The sequence below is a fragment of the Mirounga angustirostris genome, unplaced genomic scaffold, assembly GCF_029215605.1.
Source record: "Mirounga angustirostris isolate CCGP_5_RB_7025 unplaced genomic scaffold, mMirAng1.0.hap1 SCAF_7, whole genome shotgun sequence".
In the NCBI taxonomy this organism is placed as follows: domain Eukaryota; kingdom Metazoa; phylum Chordata; class Mammalia; order Carnivora; family Phocidae; genus Mirounga; species Mirounga angustirostris.
Window position 1 is genome coordinate 103,419,202 of NW_026991715.1, and position 12,109 is coordinate 103,431,310.

Consider the following 12,109-nt stretch of genomic DNA (forward strand, 5'->3'; position numbering starts at 1 on the left):
AATGATGAGCATGGTTTGGTTCTGTGATATGTTTTGAACCAGTGCAATCTTGGTTTTTCAGGTGAGCTGCCTTGGCCTACAGTGAAAACTCACACAACCTTCCTGAAGTCTTCTGTTTCAGCCTCTGATGTCTGTGGGCTACTGTTCAAATAAAAATGTGCATGTCACCTTAGAACAAGGCCACTGTTTTCATCACAGTTACATCTAAGCCCAGACATAAAAAGTAAATTTATGTCCCCAAAAAATATAGTCTGGAAATATGTATCTCTGTCTCCATCACAGAAAATGTCTTACATGATTACAGAGCAGTTTAGCTCCTTAAATCCCCAGTAGTTCCAAACTTCTACCTCTTTTTTTGGTCCCATTTTCATTGTATAACTGACTTGCTTGCACTTTACCTCTGGCCAGGTTTAGAGCCCCAGAATACCAGGACTGTTAGCTTGACTCCAGAGCTCAAGTATTGTGGACATTTTATGTATGATTCCACTATCTCATTCCACTCAAGGCGATTGATTAGTCTAAGCCAAACCAGGTAATTCCACATCCCTTGCTTAAGACTGACTCTGAAATGTGCATATGACTAGTCTGGCTAATACAATGCTGTAAGACAGCCTACTGGGGGCTTCTAAAGAATTTATTATTTCTAGGAAAGAAATACAGAAAGGGATAGTCTACTTTCTTCCTCTAGGCATTATCATATCTGGAGATCACATAACTCTGCATAAAATAAAGCCCATGCTGAAGATGACAGAATAAAAAGATGGGAAGTCCTCAGTGACTATTAAGGCACTAATCAAAAATGCTTAGGGAAAAAAAGTAAATAAATGCCTAGAACGTGTCATATTGCTAAGCTTCCAGTTTTGTGAGATAATCAATTTCCTTTTTTTTTAAGCCAGTTTTCATTATAGTTTTCGGTTATATACGGTCAAATTCATTCTATGAGAGATGTTGTGGTTAATTTTGTTTTTAATTCAACAGATATTTATTGAGTACCCACTGGGTCACATGCACTGTTTTGGGTACTAGCAATACAGAGATGAATAAGATAATACCACTTCTTCTTATGACACCTCAATATTCTAATTTAGGAGAAGAGGAAGTAAATAGAAATAAATGGGTTAGCTTAGAAATCACTGAATGCCATGAGAGACTCCTAACTATAGGAAACAAACTGAGGGTTGCCAAAGGGTAAGGGGGGGGTGGGGTAACTCGGTGATGGACATTAAGGAGGGCACGTGATGTGATGAGCCCTGGGGGTTATACACAATTGATGAATTGTTGAACACTACATCTGAAACTAATGATATACTATGTGTTGGCTGATTGGATTTAAATTTTTAAAAATGTTCAAAAAAGAAAGAAAACTGTGAAGAAAATAAAATAGGGTAAGATGCTAAAGAATTACAGGAGAGCAAAGTCTTTTAAAAATTATTAGATGTGTGCAAAATTGGGCCAAGTACAGAGATGCTCTCACCTCCACCCCCATATGTTTGTAGTAGCAAAAAACTAATGATAGTTACTAGAAATAATACAGATGTCCACCTCTAAGAGCCTAATGAGTTAAATTTTGGTACATCTATATGATGGAATACCATGTTGTTAATAAAAAGACTAGAGTATAAGATTATATTGCTTATATGACACCATCTCCAAGATAAATTATTTTTTAATTTTAATTTTGATTTTGTTTTAAAAGTATTTAATGACATAAAAATATTATATTAGTGCACTATGAAATGGTACGTAAGTGTACGTGCTGTGGATTCCCAGTGTTGGTTTTCTTTTTTAAGTTTTTATTTAAATTCTAGTTAGTTAAAATGCAATGTAATATTAGTTTCAAGCGTACAATATAGTGATTCAGCCCTTCCATACAATCCCCAGTGCTCATCACAAGAGTACTCCTTAATCCCCATTACCTATTTAACCCATTCTCCCACCCACCTCCCTTCTGATATCTATCAGTTTGTTCTCTATAGTTAAGAGTCTGTTTCTTGATTTGTTACACTCTCTCCTTTTATTTTACCTTTGCTCATTTGTTTTGTTTCTCAAATTCTACATACGAGTGAAATCATATGTTACTTGTCTTTCTCTAACTTATTTCTCTTAACATAATACTCTCTAGTTCCATTCACATCATTGCAAATGACAAGTTTTCATTCTTTTTATGGCTGAGTAATATTCCATTATATATTATCATATATATATATATATATGTATATTTTTATCCATTCATCAATTGATGGAAACTTGGGCTGTTTCCATAATTTAGCTGTTATAGATAATGCCGCTGTAAACATAAGGGTTTCATGTTTCCCTTTGAATTAGTATTTTTGTATTCTTTGGGTAAATGCCTAGTAGTGTGATTGCTAGATCATAGGGTAGTTCTATTTTTAACTTTTTGAGGAACTACCATACTGTTTTCCAGAGTGACTGCACCAATTTGCATTCCCACCAACAGTGCAAGAGGGTTCCCCTTTCTCCATATCCTCGCCAACACCTGTTGTTTCTTGTGTTGTTGATTTTAGCCATTGTGACATGTATGAGATGACATCTCATTATAGTTTTGATTTGTATTTCCTGGATGATGAGTGATGTTGAGCATCTTTTCATGTGTCTGTTGGCCATCTGTATGTCTTCTTTGGAGAAATGTCTATACATGTCTTCTGCCCAATTTTAATTGGATTATTCATTTTATGAGTTTTGAGTTTTATAAGTTCTTTATATATTTTGACTAACCCTTTATCAGATATATCATTTGCAAATATTTTCTTCAATTCCATAGGTTGCCTTTTAGTTTTGTTGATTGTTTTCTTCACTGTGCAGAAGCTATACCAAAAATGCAGCAGCAGAAAGAGAAATTGAGGGATCAATCCCATTTACAATTGCACCAAAAACAATAAGATACCTGGGAATAAACCTAACCAAAGAGGTGAAAGACCTGTACTCTGAAAACTATAAAACACCGATGAAAGAAATTGAGGATGACACAGAGAAATGGAAAAACATTCCATGCTCATGATTGGAAGAACAAATATTGTTAAAATGTCTATACCACCCAAAGCAATCTATACATTTAATGCAATCCCTATCAAAACACCACCAGCATTTTTCACAGAGCTAGAACAAACAATCCTAAATTTTTTTTTATTATGTTCAATTAGCCAACATATAATACCTCATTAGGTTTTTTGTATTATTTATTTTATACGTTAATATAATGTATTACTTGTTTCGAGGGTACAGGTTTGTGATTCATCAGTCTTACACAATTCACAGCGCTCACCATAGCACATACCCTCCCCAGTGTCCGTCGCCCAGCCACCCTATCCCTCCCACCCCCCTCCACTCCAGCAACCCTCAGTTTATTTCCTAGATCAAGACTTTCTTATGGTTTGTCTCCCTCTCTTGTTTCATCTTGTTTCATTTTTCCCTCCCTTCCCCTATGATCCTCTGTCTTGTTTCTCAAATTCTTCATATCAGTGAGATCATATGATAATTGTCTTTCTCCGACTGACTCATTTCGCTCTTTAGTTTTTGATGCAATGTTCAACAATTCATTAGTTGCGGATAACACTCAGTGCTAAAATTTGTATGGAACCACAAAAGACTCCAAATAGCCAAAGCAACCTTGAAAAAGAAAAACAAAGCTGGAGACATCAAAAGTCCAGACTTCAAGTTATATTACAAAGCTGTAGTGATCAAAACAGTATAGTACTGACACAAAAATTGACACATAGATCAATAGAACAGAATAGAAAACCCAGAAATGAGCCCACAACTATCTGGTCAATTAATATTCAAAAGCAGGAAAGAATATCTAATGGGAAAATTCTCTTCAACAAATAGTGTTGGGAAAACTGGACAGCAACATGCAAAAGATTGAAATTGGACCACTTTATTACACCAAACACAAACATATATTCAAAATGTTTTAAAGAGCTAAATATGAGACTTGAAACCATCAAAATCCTAGAGAAGAACACAGGCAGCAACCTCTTTGACATTGGCCATAGCAACTTCTTTCTAAATATGTTTCCTGAGGCAAGGAAAGCAAAAGCAAAAATCAACTTTTGAGACTTCATCAAAACAAAAAGATTTTCCACAGCAAAAAACTAATTATTATTAAAAATAAAAGGTTGATTGTAGACAAGTATGCACAGTGTTACCCCAATTCTTAGAATTAGAAAAAGGATAGGAGGATATAGATATAAAATAGAAATTCATTTCTGGAGAGATACGTAAGAAAGTTTATCAGTGTCTTTTAGAAGTAGAGAGAGGAGACTTTTATCTTCTATTTCATGCCTTTCTGTGTGTTTTTAGAATTTACTTCACCATGTACATTTTTAATTTATAAAATAAATATATTTAAAACATTTTTGGGGCACCTGAGTGGCTCAGTTGTTAAGCGTCTGCCTTCGGCTCAGGTCATGATCCCAGGGTCCTGGGATCGAGCCCCACATCGGGCTCCCTGCTCAGTCTGCTTCTCCCTCTCCCACTCCCCCTGCTCTCGCTTTGTCTCTCTCTGTCAAATAAATAAATCTTTAAAAAAAAACATTTTTATAACATCTAAATTTTCTTCCAGGGTAAATATGAGTCTAGGAATAATTAATGAAAGTAAATATTGCTTAGGAGGAGTAGCTTTTGACATACGTGACATAAGAAGAGAAGAACCTGATTTTAAATAGGAACCAGACAAAAAGTGAGGCCATCTGTTCTGCCTGGTCATCTGGCATACACTCTCCCCACCATCAGGAGTAAAACCTGCAGGAAAAGATTCTACCACAAGCTCTGCGACTACCCAGAGCAGCATTGCATGAGACAAGCTGCCAGGATTATCCACAAGATAATTTCAGGGCAGAGAAATGATGAGGGAGGATGATAGAAACATATTTGAGAATTGCCAGAAGAGGCCAAAACCCTGACAGATCATGGGAGAACCTAAGGTAAGGGCCCCCATGACAAGGGACTCAAGACCTGGAGGTCAAAAAGAAGATACAAAGTTGTTCCCAGGTGTATCTGCATGACCCTCCAGGAGATTACATACCACGTCCTCCCATCTAAGCCAGGCCAAGAGCCTGTGTTGATCTCATTTAAGCTGTGATCTCCCTCTTTACTGAACATGTGTTTTGAAAAATCCTCATCTGCTACATGTCAAACCCATATTTGTAACACAATCAGCAGGTCTCCAAAGGAGGCTGACTCAAAGCCAAGGATTGGGCAATCCACCACAATAATGAAGAAGATTAGTGGCAGGGTGCTTTTCTGGCTGCCTGATTTCCATTTTCCTTTCAGTTTTGTCTTCTTGTCTTATCAATAACCATCACGTATTTGGTGACTAGCGAGCCAATTTTCTGATAAATAGCACATGTGGTGAGAAATGATAAATCAAGATGAGGAAAATAGGTTTTTGTTCATTCATGGAAGCTCCACACAAAGTACTGTTCTGTAAGTGCCCATCCTTGAATATGTCACATGCAGTTACTAATGATAACCAGAGTTGTTGTAAACCTTGGGCCTTTTTGCTCTTTCACTCATTTACTGTGTAGTTTCAACCAGGTCCGGTAAATTCATTCTAACATGCCTTCTTTGTTCCTAACAGGATATTAGGCAGGAATGGTAATCCATGGAAGAGAAAGGGATGTAAAATACACAGTGGTTTCCATTAGTTTGTTTTGCAAATCCTAATCTCCCAAATGTTTTCTCTAACTCAAAGCAAGCAAGATTGTGACCCATGTGGCTTTCCTATGCTCATGGCCAGCATCACTGATTCAGCATAACATTTTCTCCTACTGCTTCTAGATGAAGACTCAGAGCTTCAGGCAACTATTTGAGAACTGACAGATAAGCTAGACTACCTGCCATCCCTGCAGCTGCTCTGGCCAGCTTTAGTTCCAATCCATCGTTTAGGTCCCAAAGGTATCAATTTCCCTTGCACTGGACAGTGTGAGGTGTGTGTGTATAATGTAGTATATTATGCCATTACTAAGGGTGACCACTAAGGAGCTTTTAATTTGCATAGAAGGAAACTAAACTTTACTCACAGATCATCCTTTGTCATTGAAAGTCTGGAAATGTGTGGGTTCCTCATTAATTCATTTCCTTGAGACTTTCTGAAGAGTTTAAAAATAACCCAATACAGGGGAAAGAAAATTTAACTCCCATCTCTATGCACTCCCTTTCCAGGTTTCCTTTCAAGGGGGGGGGGGTGGATTGCTAACATAATTGGTCAGAAATCAAGAAATAATTGTGCCGTGAATATTAATGGATTAGAGACTTAACCCATGTTGTGCTCCTCTTTCTATGCCTTCCAATACACACAGCGTGGTTAGTAAGTCAGATGAGGACTTTCTTTGGCAGGACTTGTCAGGTCAGCTGCCTCGCCTCTTCTTAAACTTCATAAAACTTTCACTTAGCTGAGTCAGGGTTCTCCTTGGAACCTAGCCATTGCTCTCTGCCTTCATGCCAAATCATGCTGGACCTTGTGCTGGGTTAGAATTTTATTCATTTCAGCTCCTTCCAATTAACAAAAATATTTCAAGCACCTACTATGTGCAAGCATCATGGTGGGTGGTAGGCATTAGCCATGTATAAAGCACAGAAAAAAATAGATCTTATATTTTTTTGATAAGTAAAACCTAGAGTTATTCAGATGGATGGTGATAAGTGCTTTGGAAAAACTTAAAGCACACAAGTGGGACAGGGAATAGAGGGGTGAAAAGAACTGTTCTGATTTCAAGTAAAGTGGTCAGGAAAGCCCTCAATGAGAAGGTGATAGTTGAACAACACACTAGGAAGCAAATATCCAATCAGGTGGCTATTTTGGGAGAAAGGCACTACAGATATGGAAAGGAGCAAAGGCAAAAAGCAGGGGGCATGACTGGGTGTCTGAGGAGCAGTAAGGAGGCCAAGTGGCTAGAACAGGGTGACCAAAGGGAAGAGTGATAGGAGATGAGGTCCAAGTTTTGAGGTGGATCGTGGGGAGCAGATTGCTTGGGTGCTCGTAGGTCATTGTGATGACTTTGGATTTTACTCAGGTTTAGGGGGAATAAAGAAGAGCTGTGTTCATTTTCTATTACTGCTGTTACAAATTAAACAACAAATTTATTCTTTTACAGTTCTGGAAGTCAGAATTCCAAAATCGGTTTTACTGGACTGAGGTCAAAGTATTGGCAAGGATGGTTCCTTCTGGAGGTTGTAAGGAGAGAATCTGTTTCCTTTTTTTTTTTTTTTTTTTCATAGTTAGAGGTCCCTGTATGCCTTTGCTTGTGGCCTCTTCCTTCATTTTCAATGCACATGGCTTCAGTTTCTGTTTGCATTGTTATACCACCTTTTCCCCTGACTCTGACTATTCCAGCTCCCTCTTATAAAGATGGTTGTAGTTACATCAGCTCCCCCCTGCCAAAATCCAAGAGTACCTCCTCAGCTCAAAATCCTTAATGTATTCATGTCTGCATCTCTTTTTGCCATATATGGTAACATTCATGGATTCTGAGGATTAGGACATGGACATATTAGAGGGCATTATGCAGCCTACCACAGATACAGGTATCCCTGCTTTCCAAAAGTTTGAGTTATGCCAATTCACTTTTAGGAATGATCTACTTTAGTACCTGATTTTAGCTAACAAAGAAATCCGAAGAGAATTTTTGCTTTCATTAGAAAAGCTGTTACTGTACAAATGTAGGCCTTTCCTAAAAGCAAATTTCGCCTAGTGTGAACCTTTGGCAAGTGGGATATACTCTTTGCTTTACACTATTTTGCCTTATGAAAGGTTTTGTAGGAACTCCACTTCTAGATAGTGAGGCAAGACTGTATCTTAACTTGATTCAGGTTTCTAGTGGGTTCTCTGGCTGCTCTGTTGAGAATAGACTTCTGGAATTACAAGGACAGGAATAAGGGAACCAGGTAGGTGGCTCTTGCAAAACGTTAGGCAAAAGATGATGATGTTTCAGTTCAGAGTAGTGGCAGCAGTTTTGTTGGGAACTCACACCTTGGATACGTTTTGAAGATAAAATCAACATGATTTGTTGCTATCAGCTATGAGGAAAATAGAAGAGCAACTGATCCCTCCATGCCTGAGCAGTTGGAAGGATAGATATGTTTTTTTCCCAAATGAGAAATGTTATTGAAGGAGGAGATTTAGAGGAACAATAATGAGTTTGGCTTTGTACATATTGAATTTGAAATGTCTATTGAAAATTCAAATTGAGATGTCAACATTTGAATTAAATTTTAGGACTTGAACGTAAACAGGTGAATCAGACTAGCCTTTACCATAGTTGGGTACTGAGAGTTATTACACATTGTATGTTAAATACCATTTGACTATTTTTCTTTTTTTATGTAATTTACATAGGAATGTTGTGAGGGCAAGAGAATATGGAAGATGGGCAGTAGCAGGGAAGGATAATTGTACTACCAAAACTCTGACTGCAATACCATTGAAACAGCATTGAAAATATCCAAAATACCACTTAACCCCAACACTGTGTATATTTGCAAATATAGTTTCAGTTTCTAAGGTTGCTAGAGACATCTACCAAGATCCCTTTGAATCTTGGTTCATGGTCTATTTCAGTGATCTTAAACTCTGTGCAGAATCAGGGGAGTATTTAAAATGTACCTTTCTGACTCCATCTCTAGAGTCTGACTCAGAAGGTTTGGGTGATAGTAATACTGGTCTGCGACCCAGATGGGAGTGTGGGAGGAAAGAGGAAGGAGACGTTGTTTGTGGCAAATCGGCCTATGTAGTAGTGGTTTGGTTTGGTTTGGTTTGGTTCGGTTCGGTTTGGTTTGGTTTGGTTTGGTTTGGTTTAGTCTGTGGTTCATGAGCAAATTGCATTAACCATGAGAAAATTATCACTTCATTCTCACAACACCCTAAGAAAGGGTGGTGTTGGTGGGAAGAAAGTAATATTAGTGTCATTTTACAGATGAGAAAACGGAAGCCCCAAGGAATGATGACTTACCAAGGTCACACAGCCAGTCTAGGCTGAGCTGGGATTGTAAGCTAAAATTGTTTGACTCCAATTCCCATATCCATGCTAGTACCTGTTGGGAATGGGAACATGGAAGGATGAATGGTTGAATGTGTGGAAAGGGGGTGATTCTAAGGTGCTGTTAATAATGTCTGGATTTACGTTGGGACAGTGGAGTGAGTTCTGGAGTCAGGCTGCCTGGGTTCAAATCTGGACTCTGTGACTTGCCAGTGATGTGACCCTGATGCTATCTCACCTCTGTAAATCTCACTTTTCTTTTCTGCAAATAGAGCTACAAACAGCACCTATATCTCAGGGTTATTGTGTTGATTAAAGAAGATAATGCACCGAAACCCTATTCACCATGGCCTACAAAATCTCTATATGATCTGCCATCTGCTTTCCTCTCCAACCTCAAGCATGAAATACTCTCTCCCATTGTGCATCTTGTTCCAGAGATGCTAGCTTCTTTTTATTTCACAGAAAAGTCTGGTTCATATGGGACATTTATCTTGGAATACTCATCTGCCTGGAAAACTTCCCCCATTAAAAGAATGTCAGTTCAAATGTTTTTCCCACACAGAAGTCTTCCCTGTACACTCAAAGAAAAATAGTCCTTCCTTCATGAGTCACTATCTGAAGCTGTTTGTTTTCCTGATTATTACTATCACTCCATCTAGAATTTAAGGTGCATAATGTCACTTGTTTATTACTATAGCCAGAGCTCTTAGAAAAGTACCTGATAGTAGAGGGAACTCAATAAACATTTGTGGGAGAGAAGGAAGGGAAGGAGGGAGAGAAGGAAGGAGGAGGGGAGGGAGACTGGGTGGGAGGAAGGAAGGGCAGAAGAAAGGGAGGGAAGAAAGGAATAAAAAACAGAAGGAAGGATGGACTTGGCCTATCACCTGATGTATAGAAGTACGAAAGATACGCTACTACTATTATGATTAAAGAAATAGTTATTAAAATACCTACTATAAGCCAGGAATTGTGCTAAGCTAGATTTACCAGCCTTATAGCAGAGTATATCTTTCTGAACCACTGTTGTGTATGGACTGAAAAGTTGAGGTGGGGATGGCCCACTGTGAGACACTCTAACTCTTAGGGCTCATTGAATTCAGGACTTACAATCACATCTTCAATATCTGTAGGAAATTCAAATTCAACTGGAACTTGTCCCATGCACAAAACTCATTCTCCAAGCTCACACCAAACAGATGGACTATGCATTGTACCTAGGAGTCCAGCCAACTCTGGCTGTGCTGGTTACATTGGAGAATCTCACAGAAATGGGGTAGAATTTACAAATTTCCGAAGGGAAGTGAGCTCCTAAGTCCCACTTCCAATTCTGAATCGCAGAGGTTATGGGTTTTAAATGGATCTTTTCATTGTTTATCTTCACTCAACGTTCACTCCTTTTCCATCTGGGATGATAAGACATCATCTGTCACCTCTGCCAACCTCATCATCACAATTATCTGCCTGGCAGAGAATGACTGGTTTGGGGAACAGATATAGCTTTTCTAGAGAGTTAAATATACACATCCTTCCTCTGCAGGGTTTGAGCATTGGTGAGTGAAAGCAGGAAAGGTTCTGTGCTCAGAGAACTTTGGTGATCTCTCATTCCTTTACCAGCTTGAGTTACCAACTGGGCATAAATGCCCTTCAGCCAAGAATGAAACAGGCTCAGTTCCCAAAGTAGAACCATGGTCTGTGTTAAAAAAAAATTTTGAGTCTCCTCCTTTGGGCATCTACAATGATATATTTAAGAGAATAGCACCAGTAACTTGCTCTTATTGGGAGACACCCATTCTATCCAGATTTGGAGTGTGTCAATCTAAAAGTGAAGCCTTTACTGTCCTCCTTGTTTTGGCAAAATAAGTGTTGGAATTCAGTTCACTTAAAGAACATTTACTATGTGCCAGGCCCCATGTGTTGATGTTACAATAGTAAACAAGCCACTTCTCTCATGGAGCTCATAGTCCAGTGGAAAATAAAGTCAAGGAAATAATTCATTATAAGCCAATGTGATGAGTGCTAGGCTGTTATAGGGTACTTTTTGGAGCCCAGAGATGATTACCTAACCCAGATTTAGTGGACAGAAGGGCCTGCCAGAGGAAGAGGTATTTTTATCTGAATCCTAAATGAATCCTGGGCCAGTAAGTAGTCAATGGATCTGAGATCCAGGTCTCATTTTTTGAGTTATTAGCCTTATGAACATGGGCAAGTCTTTTAAAATCAAATAACATCAGTCTCTTTATCTTGGAAATAGGGTTAATAATACATCTCACAGGATCTTGTAACAAAAAAAAAAAATGGGCAAGTGGTTGGAAAATTCTAAAGCATTCTACAAAGTGCAAGGCAAGGTGTTATATGAGACACCACTGCTATTGATCCTCTAGCATCTCAGCCTGTAAGTGCTTGGATTGAAGCCAATCCAAAGCCAAGTTTGGCTTCATCTTTTCCCAACATCATTCATCTCTGAAAGTGCTTTGAAGTTATTTTTTAACCAAGCTCCACAAATGAAAACTCAAATTTATTGCCAGCTTAACTCTGCTGATATTCAATCTTATCTCCCACCACATCCCAAGTTCTGACCCCATAAGGTTTTTTTTCTAGTCTTCACGCTTTCCTAGGAAGCAAAAGAGCATGATCCATGAATATTTACCAGTACGATTTGTGATTTGTAAGCAGATTTGAGAATAAAATGTTAATATTTCAAGCATCAAGGTTGAAATGCATTCAAACTAAAACGGAGCTCTATTCCAAAGCAAATATGAGGAACAAGCTCTTCCATGGCATTACAGCAAGATTTATTTTTATGTCTCATCTTCTATAAAGCATAGCAATGCTCTCAACTCTCAGAGCAGCCCTTCTCACCTATCATCCTTGGAGGCACCAGAGTTAAATTTCTCTCTTCCTAAACTGAAATACATTTTCCCGCTAATGAATAGATCAGTGGCCAATGTATTCATCTCCAAGTGTGATATCTGGAATTACCTATGAGATAGAAAACCACACTCTAGAAACTGTGGGCCCAATGCTCAGAAAATCAATGTCAATTCCTTAGATATATTTGGACAAAACAAAATGCCCAAATGAAATAAGAAGTCAGAAGATAACCTAAGAGA